General features: G+C 42.8%; 1 protein-coding gene and 1 non-coding gene across 3 annotated transcripts in view; both read right to left on the bottom strand.

Annotated features, from left to right (window-relative positions):
* The window catches only part of LOC149287634 (55 kDa erythrocyte membrane protein-like), a 95,517-nt gene that overhangs the window by 47,369 nt on the left and 31,626 nt on the right, over positions 1–16,522 (bottom strand). The gene's annotated exons all lie outside the window — the stretch shown is intronic.
* On the bottom strand, positions 6,374–6,503 carry LOC149287637 (small nucleolar RNA SNORA35). The gene has a single exon (XR_016277464.1). It is a non-coding gene; the product is annotated as a small nucleolar RNA SNORA35 (small nucleolar RNA).

Raw genomic sequence — 16,522 nt, 5'->3', positions numbered from 1 at the left:
GGGAAAAAAAAAAAAATCTAGGAGGGGCACCTGCCCCTTTAAGTCCCCAAAGGCAGGATGCATGCAAACCAGTGTGCGTGATAACAAAACCAGAAAGAGAGCATGTGTAATGTCAGCCTCAATCGCAGAAGCCATCAGGAACCTCACTTTTCACCTCCCAAAAGGCACCAGGGCTTAAGACACTTCTTTAGGGAACCTTACCATCTGACATGTAAACTCACCCCTACCTCACTCTTGTTATCAGTATGTACTTATATCCAGTACTAAAAATTGTTTACACAGATACAACTGGCCCACCTCCAACATTTTCAATTCTACTTCTTGTGCAATACACCTAAACATCCTCTAGATTATAAGCATGTTGGAGCAGGGCCCCTCTTCACCTTTTGTTTCTACGAGTCCAAATTGTTGTGATGTAGTACTGGTTACATAGCAATGCACAACGCATAAACAGGATATAATAAAACTGTCATAAATCAACAGACTATGCAAGGTTTAGTTCCAAAACATATTATGAATCAATTTGTATAGATATCCAAGCCTCTGCTTACCAGAGGATCTGAGATTTAAATATTTTTTCCTCCTCCTCCCTTACATGGGAAGGACAAATAACCTGATACACCTCTGCCTCTAGAGCCCAAGATTTGGCCCTCATGCTTCAGCCAGAAGTTTTTTGTGCTTCTGTACTCCAAACACGTTTTCCTTATTACTCTTCTGACAGCTACTGAGATGAGATGATTTCAGTTATGCAGAAGGAAGTCAGATACTTAGGAAACATTCTCCCCATTTTGTAGTATATTATAGCAGGACGGGTGTGAGGTACATGCAGTGTAAATATACATCGGTCAAAAGGGGGAATTCTGTACTATAGGTAGAAACGTTTACAAATGTTATTTGCCATCATTGCAGAGGCGTATATAGGGTATGGCAGCCATGGCACTTGCCATGGGCGCCATCCCAAGGGGGGCGCCGGTGAGCGGCTTTTAAATGCCGCTCACCGGCATTTTTTTTTATTTTTTTTTGATGCGGAGGAGAGAGAGGGGCGCCTAGCAACCGCTCGGCGCCCCTCATTCTCCTCCACGAGCCCTCTACCCCCATCCCGGTGCCGGCATTTCATGCAGAGCGCCGCAATATGCCGGCATATTGCGGCGCTCTGCATGAAATGCCGGCACCAGCGAGCGGCTTTTAAACACTGATGCGGAGGAGATAGAGGGGCGCCGAGCGGTTGCTAGGCGCCCCTCTATCTCCTCCGCATCAGTGTTTGAAAGCCGCTCGCTGGTGCCCGCTGCTTCACTGCTGGGCACCGAAATATGACGTCACATTACGGCGCTCAGCAGTAACATAGTAACATAGTTCATAAGGTTGAAAAAAGACCAAAGTCCATCAAGTTCAACCTATATACATATTGTGTCCCTACTGTGTTGATCCAGAGGAAGGCAAAAAAACCCTTATGAAGCAGATGCCAATTGCCCCATACCAGGGGGAAAATTCCTTCCCGACTCCAAATATGGCAATCAGAATAAATCCCTGGATCAACGTTCTGTCCCTATTAATCTAATATCCATAACTTGTAATATTATTGCTTTCAAGAAACACGTCCAGGCTCCTTTTGAACTCTTTTATTGAGTTTACCATTACCACTTCCTCAGTGAAGCAGTGGGCACCAGCGAGCGGTGCAGGAAGACAGCAACATCGTGCTCCCGTCGCTGGACTTCAAGGTGAGAGGGGGGGGGTTAAAAAGTGATAAGGGGGGGTTAAAAAGTGATAAGGGGGGTTTAAAAAGTGGTAAGGGAGGGAGGGAGGGGGTTAAAAAGTGGTAAGGGAGGGAGGGGGTGGGTTAAAAAGTGATGAGGGAGGGAGGGGGGTAGATATAAGTAAAGAGTGTGCATTAATGTGTGGATGCATTGAGTGAATGAGAGAGAGCATGAGTTAATGTGTGGATGAGTTGTCTGAATGAGGGAGAGCATGAGTTAATGTGTGGATGAATTGTCTGAATGAGGGAGAGCATGAGTTAATGTGTGGATGAGTTCTCTGAATTAAAGTGTGAATTAGTGAGTGACTGTAAAAGTGTTTGTGTATCATAGATGTATAATTGTGGAAGGGCAAAGATGGCACTAGCAGGAGGTTTGAGCCTTGGGGACCGAGATGGCACAGGCAGGGTGTATATGGGACAAAGATGGCACTGGCCGGACTGTTTGGGGACAAAGTTGACTTGTGGTGGGCTATTTGGGGACAAAGATGGCAAATCTTGTGTGTGTAATCTGGGTGCTGGCCAGGTTCTATGTGGGCAGTGTGCAACCTGTGATCTATGCCTGTAATTTAGGGGGTTTTAAATATACCTTTAATGCCGTGTTTTTATGTGAATTCCAATTGATCTTTACCTGCAAAACTGGGTTTTTGTGTTATGCTGTAGATCCATATCTGCTATGCTATGTTTCCATACATTATTTATGTGTACCTGCAAATACAGGGTTAATATGTCTTATTCAGTTGATCTATACCTGCGATGCTACGTTTCATATATTATTATTGTATACCTGCAAATACAGGACTTGTATGTCTGATTCTGTTTATTTGATATATACCTTCAGTGCTGAGATCACAAGTGAATTTCAATTGATCTGGGTTTGCGTGTTGATCTATACCCGCTATCGGCAGCAGGGACTAATATATATATATATATATATATATATATATATATATATATATATATATATATATATATATATATATATATATATATATATATATATATATATATATATATATATGCAGCAGGGGCTAGTAAATGGGTTTTTATTTGGACAGGGGCGCAATTTCAGTTCTTGCCATAGGCGCTATTTTCAGTAGATACGCCTCTGCATCATTGTAATGATATTTAATTTTTATACCTTTAACCCCTTCATGACAAAGGCTGATTTTACTTTTTGTACCCTTCGTGACAACAGCCGTTTTAACATTTCTGCGCTGCTCGTGTTTAGCTGTAATTTTCTTCTTTCCCGTTTACTGAACACACACAAGAAGGGCTTTCTTTCAATGACATTGTTTCGATTGTATCATTATTTACTATTAACCCCTTAAGGACCGGGCTCATTTTTCGTTTTGTACCTGTGGGACCGAGGCTGTTTTGACACTTTTGTGGTGCTTGTGTTCAGCTGTAATTTTCTCCTTACCCATTTAGTGTACCCACATAAGTTATATATTGTTTTTTTCAGGACAAGATGGGCTTTCTTCAGATACCATTATTAGTGATCGTATCATCTTATTTACTATAAAAAAAATAAAAAAAATAAAAAAACAACATGCAGAAAAATTGAAACCCCCCCCCCCACATTTTATGACTTTTATTTGAAAAATCTTTTCAAATACCCAAGGGGTGTCTAATTTATAAAAAAAAATGGCTGATGGGGTAAATTGGAGTGGCCGAGCTCAAAGATAGGGCATAGGTACAGACTGACCAAAATGGAGAGTCTGTACCTATGCCCTATCTTTGAGCTCGGCCACTCCAATTTACCCCATCAGCCATTTTTTTTTTATAAATTAGACACCCCTTGGGTATTTGAAGTGCTTTTATTGTAACTCTTTGTTGAGATTTTTGAGAAATTTTAGCACTTGCTCAAAATAAACAATTTTTTTATTTTTTTAATACTTTTTTTATTTTTATTTATTTATTTATTTTTTTACACATTTTGCTGGTACTGGATGGTTCATCAAGTGACATCACTGCATAATAATATTTTTTTTTTTTTCCCATTTTTTTTTTTTTTTTTTTAATATTTTACTAATCACATAGTGATTAGAAAGCTGGGTTCCATTGACTTGCTTGGTTGAATGCAGTACCTGTATTCAACCTGCAAGTGGAGCCAGAGTTCTCTAGAGGGTCAGGAGACCGTCTAGCGAACTCTTTCTTTATTGTTTTTTTTCCCGGGCCGCCGCCATCTTGCTGATGGCGAAGATCTCCGGAGCAGTCACAGCCCATCCAAAGGTAAGTGTTTGGTGTCGCTGGATGCCTCCTGATCGAGGCATTCCAGCGAGACCATTTAAGTTTAGGAGGCGATCAACGATTTTAAAATGTACAATGTATGGCGGCTGTTGACGCCCCGGGGAGGGGCCAGACATGGCCCCCGATGCCGATCTCGGCGTTACTGAATGCCTCGACATCGCGGCATTACAGCAACGCCGTTGATCACTTTCTAATTTTTGGACGGTTCAGGACCGTCAAAGGTCATTTAGTGACCTTCTTGTCATGACGGTCCTGAACCGGCAAAGGTCACGAAGGGGTTAAAAAAAAAGTATAAAATATGATGAAAAATTTAGAAAAAAAATGACTGTTTCTAACTTTTAGTTGAAAAATCTTTTACTCATCTATAAAAAGGTAATGAAAAAACCTGCTAAATAGATTCTACTATTTGTCCTGAGTTTAGAAATACCCAATGTTTTTTTGCTTTTTTCTACACATTATGGGGCAAAAAGTACAGGTAGCGTTCTGCTATTACAAAGCCATTTTTTCCAAATCTGGTAATTCTTGCCCCCCATGTGCCATTTCGGGTATCTTTGAAGCCGGCCAATGCAATTTACCCCATCAAGTCATATATTTTTGAAAACTAGACAGCCCAGGGTATTCCAAATGCTAGTATTTTAACCCTTTCCAAGCACTAATTCTACCATCAGCCTTTGTCAAACTTTATGGTAGTAATTTTTTTTGCATTTGTTTTTTCACACATTTTACTTCAGGTATGAATAAACAGGTTCTGGTATATGTCACTATCAAAAAACACCCCAATATGTGTTTAGCAACATCTCCTGAGTACAGCGATACCTCACATGAATGATTTTGCCTGGCTGTTTGGGGGCAAAAGGGCCACATTTGGGACATGCGCATTTTTCAATGTTGAACTTTGGCGTTTGGCGATCAGCTGCCCATGCCCTATTTGGTACATCTTTGAGCCGGGCCATTTCAGTGTGCCCAACAAAACCATATATTTTTGAAAACTAGACACACCAGGGTATTTTAACTCTTTGCATGCACACATTTTACCACCAGAATTTTTTCAAAGTTTGCAGTAGTATTCTTTTGTGTGTATTTTCCCCCCCACACACACCTATGTTATGTATGAATTTACAGCTCCTGGTATATGCCGCTGTCACACGACACCCCAATATGTGTTCAGCAACATCTCCTGAGTACAGTGATAACCCACATGCATGGGTTTGTCATGTTTGGGGGGGGGGGGGGACTAAAAGGCCACATTTGGGACGTGTGCATTTTTCTAATTGGAAATTAGATGTGTGGCCACCCCCCCCCCCGTGTTAATTGGGACATTGTTGAACCCGGCCCCATCAAATCATACATTTTTTAAAAGTAGACACCCCATGGGCATTTAATATGCCAGTATTTTAACTCTTTCCATGCGAGAATTGTTTTAAACTTGCTCACAAACTTGCTCACAAAAAAATTATATATAATTATATATAATATATATATATATATATAAAATATATAATATATTATTTTCTTTGTCTTTTAACCCCTTCGTGACAAAGGCTGATTTTACTTTTTGTACCCTTCGTGACAATGGCTGTTTTATCGTTTCTGTGGTGTTTGTGTTTAGCTGTAATTTTCTCTTAACCCATTTACTAAACCCACACAAGTTATATATTGTTTTTTTCAGGACAAGAAGGGCTTTCTTCAGACACCAAAATTTTTTTCATATGATGTAATTTCCTATAATAAAAATAATAAAATATGACGAAAAATTGAAAAAAAAAACACATTTTCTCACTTTTATTTGAAAAATCTTTTATTCATCATAAAAAACTACTGAAAAAACCTGCTAAATAGATTCTACTATTTGTCCCGAGTTTAGAAATACCCAATGTTTTTATGTTTTTTTGCTTTCTTCTACACGTTATGGGGCAATAAGTACAAGTAGCGTTTTGCTAATTCAAAACCATTTTTCTCTGAATCTGGTAATTCTGTCTCTATGTGGTATTTGGGGCATCTTTGAAGCCAGCAAATTAAATTTACCCCACCAAACCATATATTTTTGAAAACTAGACACCCCAGGGTATTTTAGATGCTGATAGTTTAACCCTTTCCATGCACTAATCCTACCACCAACCCTTGTCAAAGTTTGGGATAGTAATTGTTTTTGGTGTTTTTTTCACATACTTTGTACTTCAGGTGTGAAATTACAGCTCCTGGTATATGTTGCTGTCACACAACACCCAGATATGTGTCCAGCAACATCTCCTGAGTACATTGATACCCCACATGCATGGGTTTGTCAGATTGTTTGGGGGCAAAAGGGCCACATTTGGAACATGAGCAATTCAAATTCAGTAGGAATTTTACATCTGGGTAAAGAAAAATGCTTGTACCCAACTATCAGTAGGGACAGGTTACAAGAAAGCCTGGCCTATCTCCAAGAAGGGATTTGATCTAGCACCTTAAGTGGTCCCTCATGCCACGGAATGGACACAGGGGTCACTTGACAGTGCAAATAAAAACGCTTAAAAATGGTGGAGCAAATAAAAGCTAAAAAACAGTAAATGTAACAAAAAATTAAAAAAAAATACAAAAATGGAGCAGGAACAAAAAAAAAATTAAAAATGGGAAACTGTGTGATACAGCTTGAAGCAGTCACCGACACAGAGTGCAGGTTTTCCAGGGCAATCTGGACAGTAAAATGTGGTGTCCTTTCTTTGCCCCCTGCTGTAGCATACCCTGCATCTCTTTTGGGGATTCTGCTTCTTTGCTGTAGGGGGGATTTTAAAAATAAAATGGGTAGCCCCAATTCTGTTGGTTCCCATCACTACTTCGGGACCAGGTGCATCACGGTACAAGATACCTGAAATTACTTCGAGCTGAAACTGCAAAAAAGACAGCTTCAGCCCAGTGTCTGCTTTTTTGTGCAGCAAAAAAGCGTTATAGGTTGCAATTTGCATTAGATAAATTGCAACCTTCTTGTACCAGGCCTTTGTCTTCCTCATAATGAGGTAGGGCTGTAGGAGTTGATCTGACAGATCAACTCCACCCATGTGCTTGTTATAGGCCCTGATGCACACTGGCTTTGTAGTGACCCCAGCTCTGCCACGGACAGAAACCTCCACGGTTCTCTCATCGTGGATGGTGCTCAGCATGCACACCTCTTTTCTGTCCTTGAACTTCAATGCCAAAAGCTCCTCTTGGCGTAGAGCTGAGGTCTCCCCCTTTCCTAGCCGGGTTCGTACCAGGCGTTGTGGGAAACCCAAGCGGTTCTTTTTTATAGAACCGCAAGCTACCGTATCGAAACAATACAGCAGCTTGAACAAAGGGACGCTTGTATAGAAGTTATCTACATACAAGTGGTAGCCTTTGTTCATAAGGGGGAATATTAGGTCCCAAACAATCTTGGCACTGGTGCCCAGATGATCTGGGCAACCTGGAGGGTCAAGGTAGCTATCCTTACCCTCGTATACCCGGAAGGCATGAGTATATCCTGTCTCGCTCTCGCAGAGCTTATACACCTTCACTCCATACCTGGAGCGCTTGGAAGGAATATACTGCTTGAATCCCAACCTTCCTTTATATTTCATTAGGGATTCATCCACGCAGATATTTTTTCCAGGTGTATAAACCTCTGGAAACCTGGCAGCGAGATGGGTAATCAGGGGGCGGATTTTGTACAGCCTATCAAACTGGGGGTCCTCCTTAGGGGGGCACAGGCTGTTGTCGCTAAAATGCATGAAACGAAGAATCATTTCATACCTTTGCCTAGTTATAGTTTGGGCAAAAATGGGGGTACTAAAGATGGGGCTGGTGCTCCAGTAGGAGCGGATGGAGGGCTTTTTTATAATGCCCATTAACATTGTGAGTGCCCAGAATTTAAGAAATTCTGGCACGTCAATGGGAGTCCATGGCTGTTTTGCCCAAAAAGAATTAGGGCTAGCAGCACGGTGCTGCTGGGCATAAATGTTTGTTTGTGTGACAATGTCTCCCAAGACATCGTCTCCCAAAAAAACCTGCACAAATTGCAGTGGAGTGAATCCTGTAACATCAATATTGATGCCAGGAATTCCAGAAAAAGGAGGGATAGCTGGCTTGTACCTATTAGGCGCTACCCATGCCTCTGGTGCACTGCCACGACTACGTGTGGTAGGCGTCCTAACAGCCACAGATACATCACTAGATGTATCTGTGAACTGACCAACGTCAAAATCTGACGCTGTATCAGTGGCCTCAGAATCTGTGGCCAAAAAGGCATACGCCTCCTCAGCCGTATACCGCTGCATGGTAAGAATTGCAGCAAAAATAGTGGGGAAGGAAAGGGTTAATGGCTATAATAAAAAATAAAAAAAAAACCTAAAAAAAGTAAAAAAACATGTAAAAAAAAAAAAAACCCAAAAACAATTGCCACTATGCAAGATCACTGTTTATGCAGTGATCAATGGCAATGAAGGGGTTAATATTATATGGGTGGCTCTTATAAGAGCCTTTGGATCAATATATATATATTTTTATTAGGGAATACCTGAAATACCAGAACACACCGATCTGTCTCTCTCCCTCACTAGAAGCAAGTGAAGGAGGGGGGCAGATCCAATACTGATCAAAGGCAATGTTTAGAAAACATTGCCTTTGATTTATCAAATCATGATCACTCTTATGAGTGATCTGACCACTAGGGGTGTTATTCACTGGATGTCCATGACATCCAGCAACACCCCCCGATGATGTCAGCAGGCTCCGCCCCCCGGCTTGATGGGCGCCGCCATCTTGAAACACCGCGTGTGTTTCGAAGACACCGGCACCGGGAAGGTAAGTTGAGCATTTAGGAAGCGATCGCGAGTCGCTTCCTTTGCTAAACAGGTGTTGCAAAGATGCCTCGATACTGAGGCATCTTAGCAACACCAGCTAAGCAAAGGAAGCGACTCGCGATCGCTTCCTAAACCCGTTTTTCGGCGGCGGGCGCCGCCATGTTTGAAAGACGTGCAGTCTTTCAAACATGTTTTTTTTTTTGCTCCTAGGAGCGATCGGGGGGGGGGCGGGAATGTTTTTTTTGGTGTTGCTCAATGCCTCGATGTCGAGGCATTAGAGCAACACCGTTTGAGTGAAACAAATCGATCACGGATCGATTTTTTCACCCGTTTAAAGACGTGCCGGTCCTGGCACGTCAATTGTCATAATCGTCACGATTTTCAGTGACGTGCCCGGACCGGCAATTGTCACGAAGGGGTTAAAAAAAAAAAAAAAAAAAAATGTAAAAATTTTTTCTCAACTTGAAGGTTCCCCTGATAGTGACATCAGTGGTACAAATATATATTGTAAAATATACAATAGTATATCAAGGTCAAGGCATTACAGCAACCCCGTTTGGGTGCAGAAAGCGAACGATGGAAAAACAAGTCGTTTACGACAAATGACGTGCCAGGCCCGGCACGTCTTTAAACGGGTGCAGAAAGTGTTCTGCACCCGTTTAAAGACGTGCCGGGCCTGGCACGTCATTTGTCGTAAACGACTTGTTTTTCCGTGTCGTGCCAGAACGGCAATTGTCATTAAGGGGTTAAATACTTTAATAAAATTATATAATTCTGTAGGCAAATATATAGGTTTGAAAACTGCCTAATCCAGTCATAATTGCATCATTATGTCTGTTATCACTGTTGTGGTTACTATACAGCTAAAGCTAACAGAAGGGGGGGGGGGGGAGAGTTCTCCATAAAGCATACCTATAATTAGAGTATTTTTGTAGGCTAGGTGATGCTCCAAGCAGCAAAAAGTTGCAGCAGTGGGGAATAGAATGCACAGATCCCCCGACTGTATTCACCCTTCTGTGGGAAAAAGTGTGGCACCGTAACAAGGTAAATAGCATATTAAAGTATTTTGCAATGACTAACCCCCCCTGGGGGGGGCAAAAAAGATTTGACGTTTAAGTGACAAACCGCTGTCAAGGAGTACTCCTTTATTTGCCTCTTCTTGTCTATCGCAAACCTTAGAAACTTTCTGGATCTTACCGCCATTGGCACGTGGAGATATGCATCCTTGAAATCCACCGTGACCATGTAGTCCCCTCTTTGGATGATACGAGTGACTGAAGCACTGGATATGTTATGCACTGGTTGATGGACTTTAGATCCAGCACCGGGCGAAACGAGCCATCTCGTTTTAGAAACAAACACAGAGGAATAAACACCCCGAAATTCCTGCTTTCTGGGAACTTTTGCGATTACTTTTTTTTTTTTTGTTTGGATGATGCCGCAATCAATTCCGTGTTCCTGCTTATGGATGGGTAGGAAGAAACAAGGATGTGATTGTGGGGAGCCTTGAAAATTTGTCTTGGTTTTCTTGTCTAGTGGGTGTAACTTGAAACCTTCCTTCTCTATTTTGCCTCTGAAAGGAAGTCTTGTCAGATGCTCTGGAATATCTGTTTGTTGTATGGGCATCTTAGTATCAGACATTTGTTTGATTAGATCTTCCAGTGGAGAACCAAATAACTCGCTTTTGGAAGGGGTGATCGCACAGTGCCAATTTAGATGCTGTATCCGCATTCCAGGACCTAAGTCATACAGCTCGTCTAGCAACCTTGGAAAGACCCATATTCCATGCAGACAGCTTCACAACTTCCTCATTAGAAACTTTTTCAAAAAGGTGTGTAATGTCTATTTGCATCTCCCAATAAATGCTCTTCCAGCTTCTGGATTCATAGACCTTGTGCTCTGGCTACAGCTGCAGCAGCTGACGCAGCTTTGCACTGAAAACCAGACCGGCCATTTCAGCTCTTGTCCATGGCGTCCTTGCCACTGCTCCTATTAATGGGGCGTCCAAACGCGAAGCCCGTCGGACATTGAGGTGCGGCCCGCGTGAGATTTTCTGGTGGGCCGGCACAAAGATGCTATTGCGGCTGCCTCCACCAGGTGCTTAGTGATTTTAAAGCGGCCGGTGTGCAGGAATAAATAGAACTATTTAATTTTTACTTTCTAGGAACAGAAAACAGTGAGCAAAAGTAAAGGTTTTGTGTTATTTACTCTGTTTCAAACTGCATATTTTATTAGAAAGGATCAGTGGTAATAAATTGTGGCTTCAGGCATCACATGTAGGATGACTTTTTAGAGTACTGATGTACTCAATCCCATCACATAAGATTCGATCTTATCTGCAGAGCACTGTCATCTTTATCCAGTACACATTGATGCTGATGAGTTAAGATTCTATTTTATTTAATTCCCATGAAATGGCCACCAAAATCCTCAGCACCAGGCCCATGATGCTCTTAACCCGGCCCTGATCAACTCTGTGCGTCAGCTAGCTTAAATCCAGCTTGTGTCTGATTGTTGGAGCGAAGTAGGCGGTTCCTGCCCATTAGCAGCTGTTCTCAGTGATGTATGGCTTTCTCCACTACCAGCAGCTCCAGGCAGTTTGAGGGTAGGAGCTGAGTAGCAGGAGACCAAAGACCTTGTACAAAGCTGTCCCAATAAGTGGCTCCCCAGCCTGTTCTGCTTGCGTCTGTGATAAGTAGCTCCTTGGATAACAGAGCCCATGGTCCTCCTGTGGCAAGAGTGTCTCGTTGGAGCCACCAGGAGAGGGATGTTCTGACATGTGGAGGGGGACTAACAAGTCTGTCCAGGATGAACGGGTTCTTTTCCAGGAGATGAAGAATATGGTTTTGAAGAACCCTCATGTGAGCCAGGGACCAGGGAACTGCATATCTTGTCAGTCGTTTTGCCCAGAAGAGACATGCATGTTCTCAGACTTCTGTGTGCAGAGAGCACCTTGTGACTTAGTGAATAAATCCCGCTGATCTTGGCTGGGGGGGGAAGAAAAGCTTACCCTAAGGAGGAATCCAGACGAAGGCAGAGGAACACCAACTGTTGAGAAGGAATTGTGTTGGACTTCTCCAAATTCAGAATCCAGCTGAGATCCTGCAACGTATTGACCAACCGGGAAAGGTGGGACTGAAGGAGAGCTGCCGAATGTGTGTGAATAAGCCAATTGTCCAGGTAAGGGATGACTAAAAATACTTTGATGTCTGAAATAGACCACCACAACTGCAAGGAGTTTTGTGAATATTCTGGTGGCAGGTGATAGGCCAAATGGAAGAGCCTGAAATTGAAAATGCCTGATCCTTTAACCCCAATAAATAGCAATCTGCAGAAACCGTTGATGGGAAGGATGAATTGGGTACATGAAGATGATGCATTCTTGAGGTCTATGGAGACCATGAAGTCTCAGGTGTAGAGAGTCCAGAGCTGATCTGACGGTCTCCATCTTGAACCTCAGAAACCAAAGGTGACTGTTCAGGAAACGTAGGTCTATTATGAGACAAAACCCCCCTGGTGCCTTGGGAACCAAAAAGACATGAGAATAAATCCTGACCCTGTTCCTGCAAGGGCACGGGAACCAGGACTTTCGTATCTGCAAATTGTTGGACAGCAGATAACAGGAATCCCCGCTGTTCCAGGTTCCGGGGAAGGTGGGAAAACAAAAATTGTTCTGCAGGCTTGCTATTGAATTGTAGTCGGTAACCCTGGGATATGATGGATCTCACCCAGGGATCTTGGGTGATGGAGAACCAATTGACAATGAAATGTCGAAGTCTTCCTCCCACTGGGATGAGGGCGGAGTCATGCGAAGCTTTTGGGGTCCTGGGTCGCTTTGGGGGAAGGCAAACCCGTCATGTCTACCCCTTTCACGAGGAAACCTGCCCCGTAAAAGCATGCTCTCTTGCTGGGCGAGAGCAACAGGAACCATAGCTCCTGGACTGGCCTGGAAAGTATGGACGAAAGGACTGCCGCCTTCTGGAAGCAGTTCTGTGTTGTGGCATGCAATATTTATCCCCTGTAGTTCTCAATCAGGGACACCAGAGACCTTCCTTTAAAGGGGATATTAAGAACTCTATTCTTTGAGTCATTGTCAGCCATCCAGGCTTTAAGCCATAAGGCCCGTCTGTCATCCTGACATTTTCAATTGAGGCATCGCAGAGAAAATCTACCGCCAATTTCACAGCAGCAATGTTCTTGAGGATAGACTCTCTAGACGTCCTTGCTGCAACATCTTCCTCAATCTGAAAGCCAATTTTTAAAAGCCCTGGATACTGAGGCAGATGCTATCCCAGGTTTAAAAGCAGCAGTGGAGGCCTCAAAAGATTTTTAACGGCAGCTTCAGCTTTCTTTTCCATGAGGTCAGAGAAATGAGAGCCATCCTCCAGTGGTAAAGCAGTCTTTCTGGAGACCCTCATCACTGCGGTGTCAACCAGCGGAGTCGCACAGAATTGGGTAAAGTCAAACGGAAAAAGACATTTCACCCGCCTGGACAGGTTAACTCTTCTCTCCAGGTGATGCCATTCCTGCTTAATGATCTGATAAAGCAGGATATACAGGAAAAGAGGCTGACCACTTGGAGAAACCAGAAGAGAAGTGATCCTTCTTCCATGTAGCAGCTTCCTCCAGGTTCATGGCAGACTACAGCAGAAATGAGAGTCTCAATTTCTTCCACCAGAAACAAAAAAAAAAACTTTCTTCCTGGATTTCTCCATCCTCTGATGAATAATCCTCCACACCAGGGTAATTGAATTCAGAGTCAGAATTGCTGGTGACCCAGGAGAGATGGTTCCCGTACTGCTGAAGAATAGGAAGGAGCAGGACTGACTAAAGGCGGAAAAGGTGGACTGCATCTCCTCCTTAAGCCAGGCCCCAAAAAACTCCCACCAGAGGCTTCAGAATCCACAACTGACTTCAAGCAGGTGGAACAGAGCTTTTTCTTGGAATCCTGCAGAGCCTTGTGACAACCAGAACACTGCGCATGCTTTTTTAGATCAGTATTATCTGGAGCAGACACTGAAGATAGATGCAACAGCACCAACAGAATCATACAATAATCAACTCACCACACCACTAAAATAGCTCCATACCAGGCTACAATCTGCAACAGCAGCAAAACTGGCGCCAAAATTTTGAATTGGATCGACAACGATCCTAGGAACGCATACCGTAGACCCTGGCCGGAAGAAGCGGCGCCATATTGAAAAATGCCGAGACACCGGGCTGCAGCGTCTAAGCACCATAAAGACACCGGCTGTTAACACAGGAGCCGGCCACAGCGAGAGCGGAGGAGAGGGAGCCGGAGGGACACCCGCTCCAACAAATGTGAGTAAGCGCGGGGCAGCGTGGCACCAGCCATCCGGCTACGGTGAAGGTATCCCCCACCCAGGGGGCTTAGCCCAGGGAGAACCGGCTCAACCTAGAGCAGTAGAAAAAACAATGAACGGGAGACGAGTCCTCCCTACCTGATGCATGGCAGGAAAAAACACTGAGGGCATTAGGAGGGGAGGGCCCTTTTAACCTTTTGTGTTCTACGGTACGGAGGAGGAGTCTCATCAGTGTCACCTGGGATGGTAGGGAAAACAGTTTGTCCACTGCTTTTTTCATTATCGCCAAATTAACCCTGTACTGATATGCATTATGAAGCTAGAAGGCCATATTTTCTCTCAGTTAAAAATGATTATGGCCCACGGACACATACATTTCTGATGAAGTAGCCCACTGCAAAACAACTTGGACACCCCTGTCCTATAGGGGGGGTAGTTCTCAGATAATTGCGCTATTTGCATGTCTACCTTAGGAAGATCTTCCCATTTAACATCATCCTGCAATTCGAATAATTTTCACGTCGATATAAATGCCCTCTTACTAGGCTTGTTCCACTCTCGCTGCACCAATTCAGTCAGCTTTGGTAGGATAGGAAAACCTTTCCTTTTTGCTTCCGTATCCTGTTACAGCAAATGGGTAACCTTGATAAACTTGCCGAGTTCTTAAGGAAACTGGCCTCCGCCTCTTGAGGAATTGAGTGAGGAACGAGAACACTCTCCCGAAGACAACTCTGAAGCCGATGAGGATAGTTCTCTCTTGTGCTTTTTAGACAGCTTATCCTGCAAATGGTTTTGCTGCATCCTTAAACACTTGGTTTCAGGATAACCTTGCTCAGACCTTCCAACACAAAAGAGATTGCATATCCTTTGTCTTTCTTGTGCCATTTTCTCTGCCTAGCACTGCTGGCATGTCTTTTTCCTGTATCCACTTTGCCTTGGTACGCGGCTATCTGAAAACTGACCCCCTACTCCCTGTTCCTCTCTCACTCGGAGAAAAGAAAAAGCGAGATACCACCCAGGCCATGACTAAGACATCCACAAGACAACACTGCAGCGGCAAGAGCTGCTGATTAATGCAGCATCGGCGCTTCTGACGCTGAGAAGACTTCCTATATTTTTATGTTTACGTAATATGAGAGAGAGATAAAGGAAGAAAAAAAAAACAAACAAAAAAAAAAAAGAAAACGCACGCAGTGATCCAATTTATTAACTAATTAAATACAGAAGAAAAGAAATTAAAGGACAAAGAAAAGAGTGACGGAAGGAGGGGAGGGGGCAATAAATTATATAGAACACACACACATTATTATATATATATATATATATATATATATATATATATATATATATATATATATATAAAACTGGATATATTCGTATATTGAATTCACTTCAATAATACATAATAGTGAATAGAGATACAAAAAAATAAATTAAATAAAAAAAGATTAAATGTCTCGAAGAGGGGCAGCAGACAAACAAAGGATTAAAAAGTCGCACTTTTTTCCTCCTATTCCACAGAAAAAAAAATAAAAAAATATTAGACTAGACTTTAGAAGAACCAGAACAAGTATATGTAAATTTAGACGAAGAGGGTAATGCTGAAATAACAGAATCACCTCTTACTGAGAGGAAAATTAACAAAATTAATAAACAAGGTGAAATACTTACCCAAGAAAATATGCAGCAGTGTATACAAGATTGTGCAGAACAATTAATACAAATAAAATAATTAAACATTTCCTGGACATTAAAAATGAAATTAGTAATATTGGCGAATGTCTTAAAATTGTAGAACAAAATTATGAGTGAATTAAGCTAAAGCAAGACATCACAAAAGAGAATCAGCAATCACTAGAAAACAAAATAGCTACACTGGAACACATGAATTTTTTTAACCCCTTCAATCCCCTATAGACGTACCGGGACGTCTAGCCTTTCGTGCAGCGTCAGGAACACATCCCTGCCGCTGCACGGGAGAACAGGCTGTCGTTTGACAGCCTGGACCCCCCCCTGGCAGCAGAAGCCAGCGTCGCTGGCTTTCTGCTGCCCGATCTCCTGTAACAACTTGGTGTGTCATTAGCCTTGGGGGACTGAACCACATCCGGGTCAGTGACATTACTGCCGGATGTGCGACACTGGGGGAGAGAGAGAGAGAGAGAGAGAGAGAGTTCGTTTTGCAGAGCTGCAGTGCTTAGTGCAAAACCATTTTACTGACAATTCCCAATGCCCCCCTAGAGAGCACCCCCAATTTGACCGTTTATATAAATTGAGGCCCATTATTAATTATTTTTCACGTAAATTCCCTGAAATTTATACCCCCGACAAAAATGTGGCTGTAGACGAGTCCCTGGTCCTATTCAAGGGTAGACTGAACTTCAAACAGTATATCCCGT

Source organism: Sceloporus occidentalis, unplaced genomic scaffold (assembly GCF_023333645.1).
Source record: "Sceloporus occidentalis isolate IW3139 unplaced genomic scaffold, rSceOcc1.0.p SCAF_58, whole genome shotgun sequence".
Lineage (NCBI taxonomy): Eukaryota > Metazoa > Chordata > Lepidosauria > Squamata > Phrynosomatidae > Sceloporus > Sceloporus occidentalis.
This window is presented reverse-complemented; position numbering and strand designations above follow the sequence as displayed.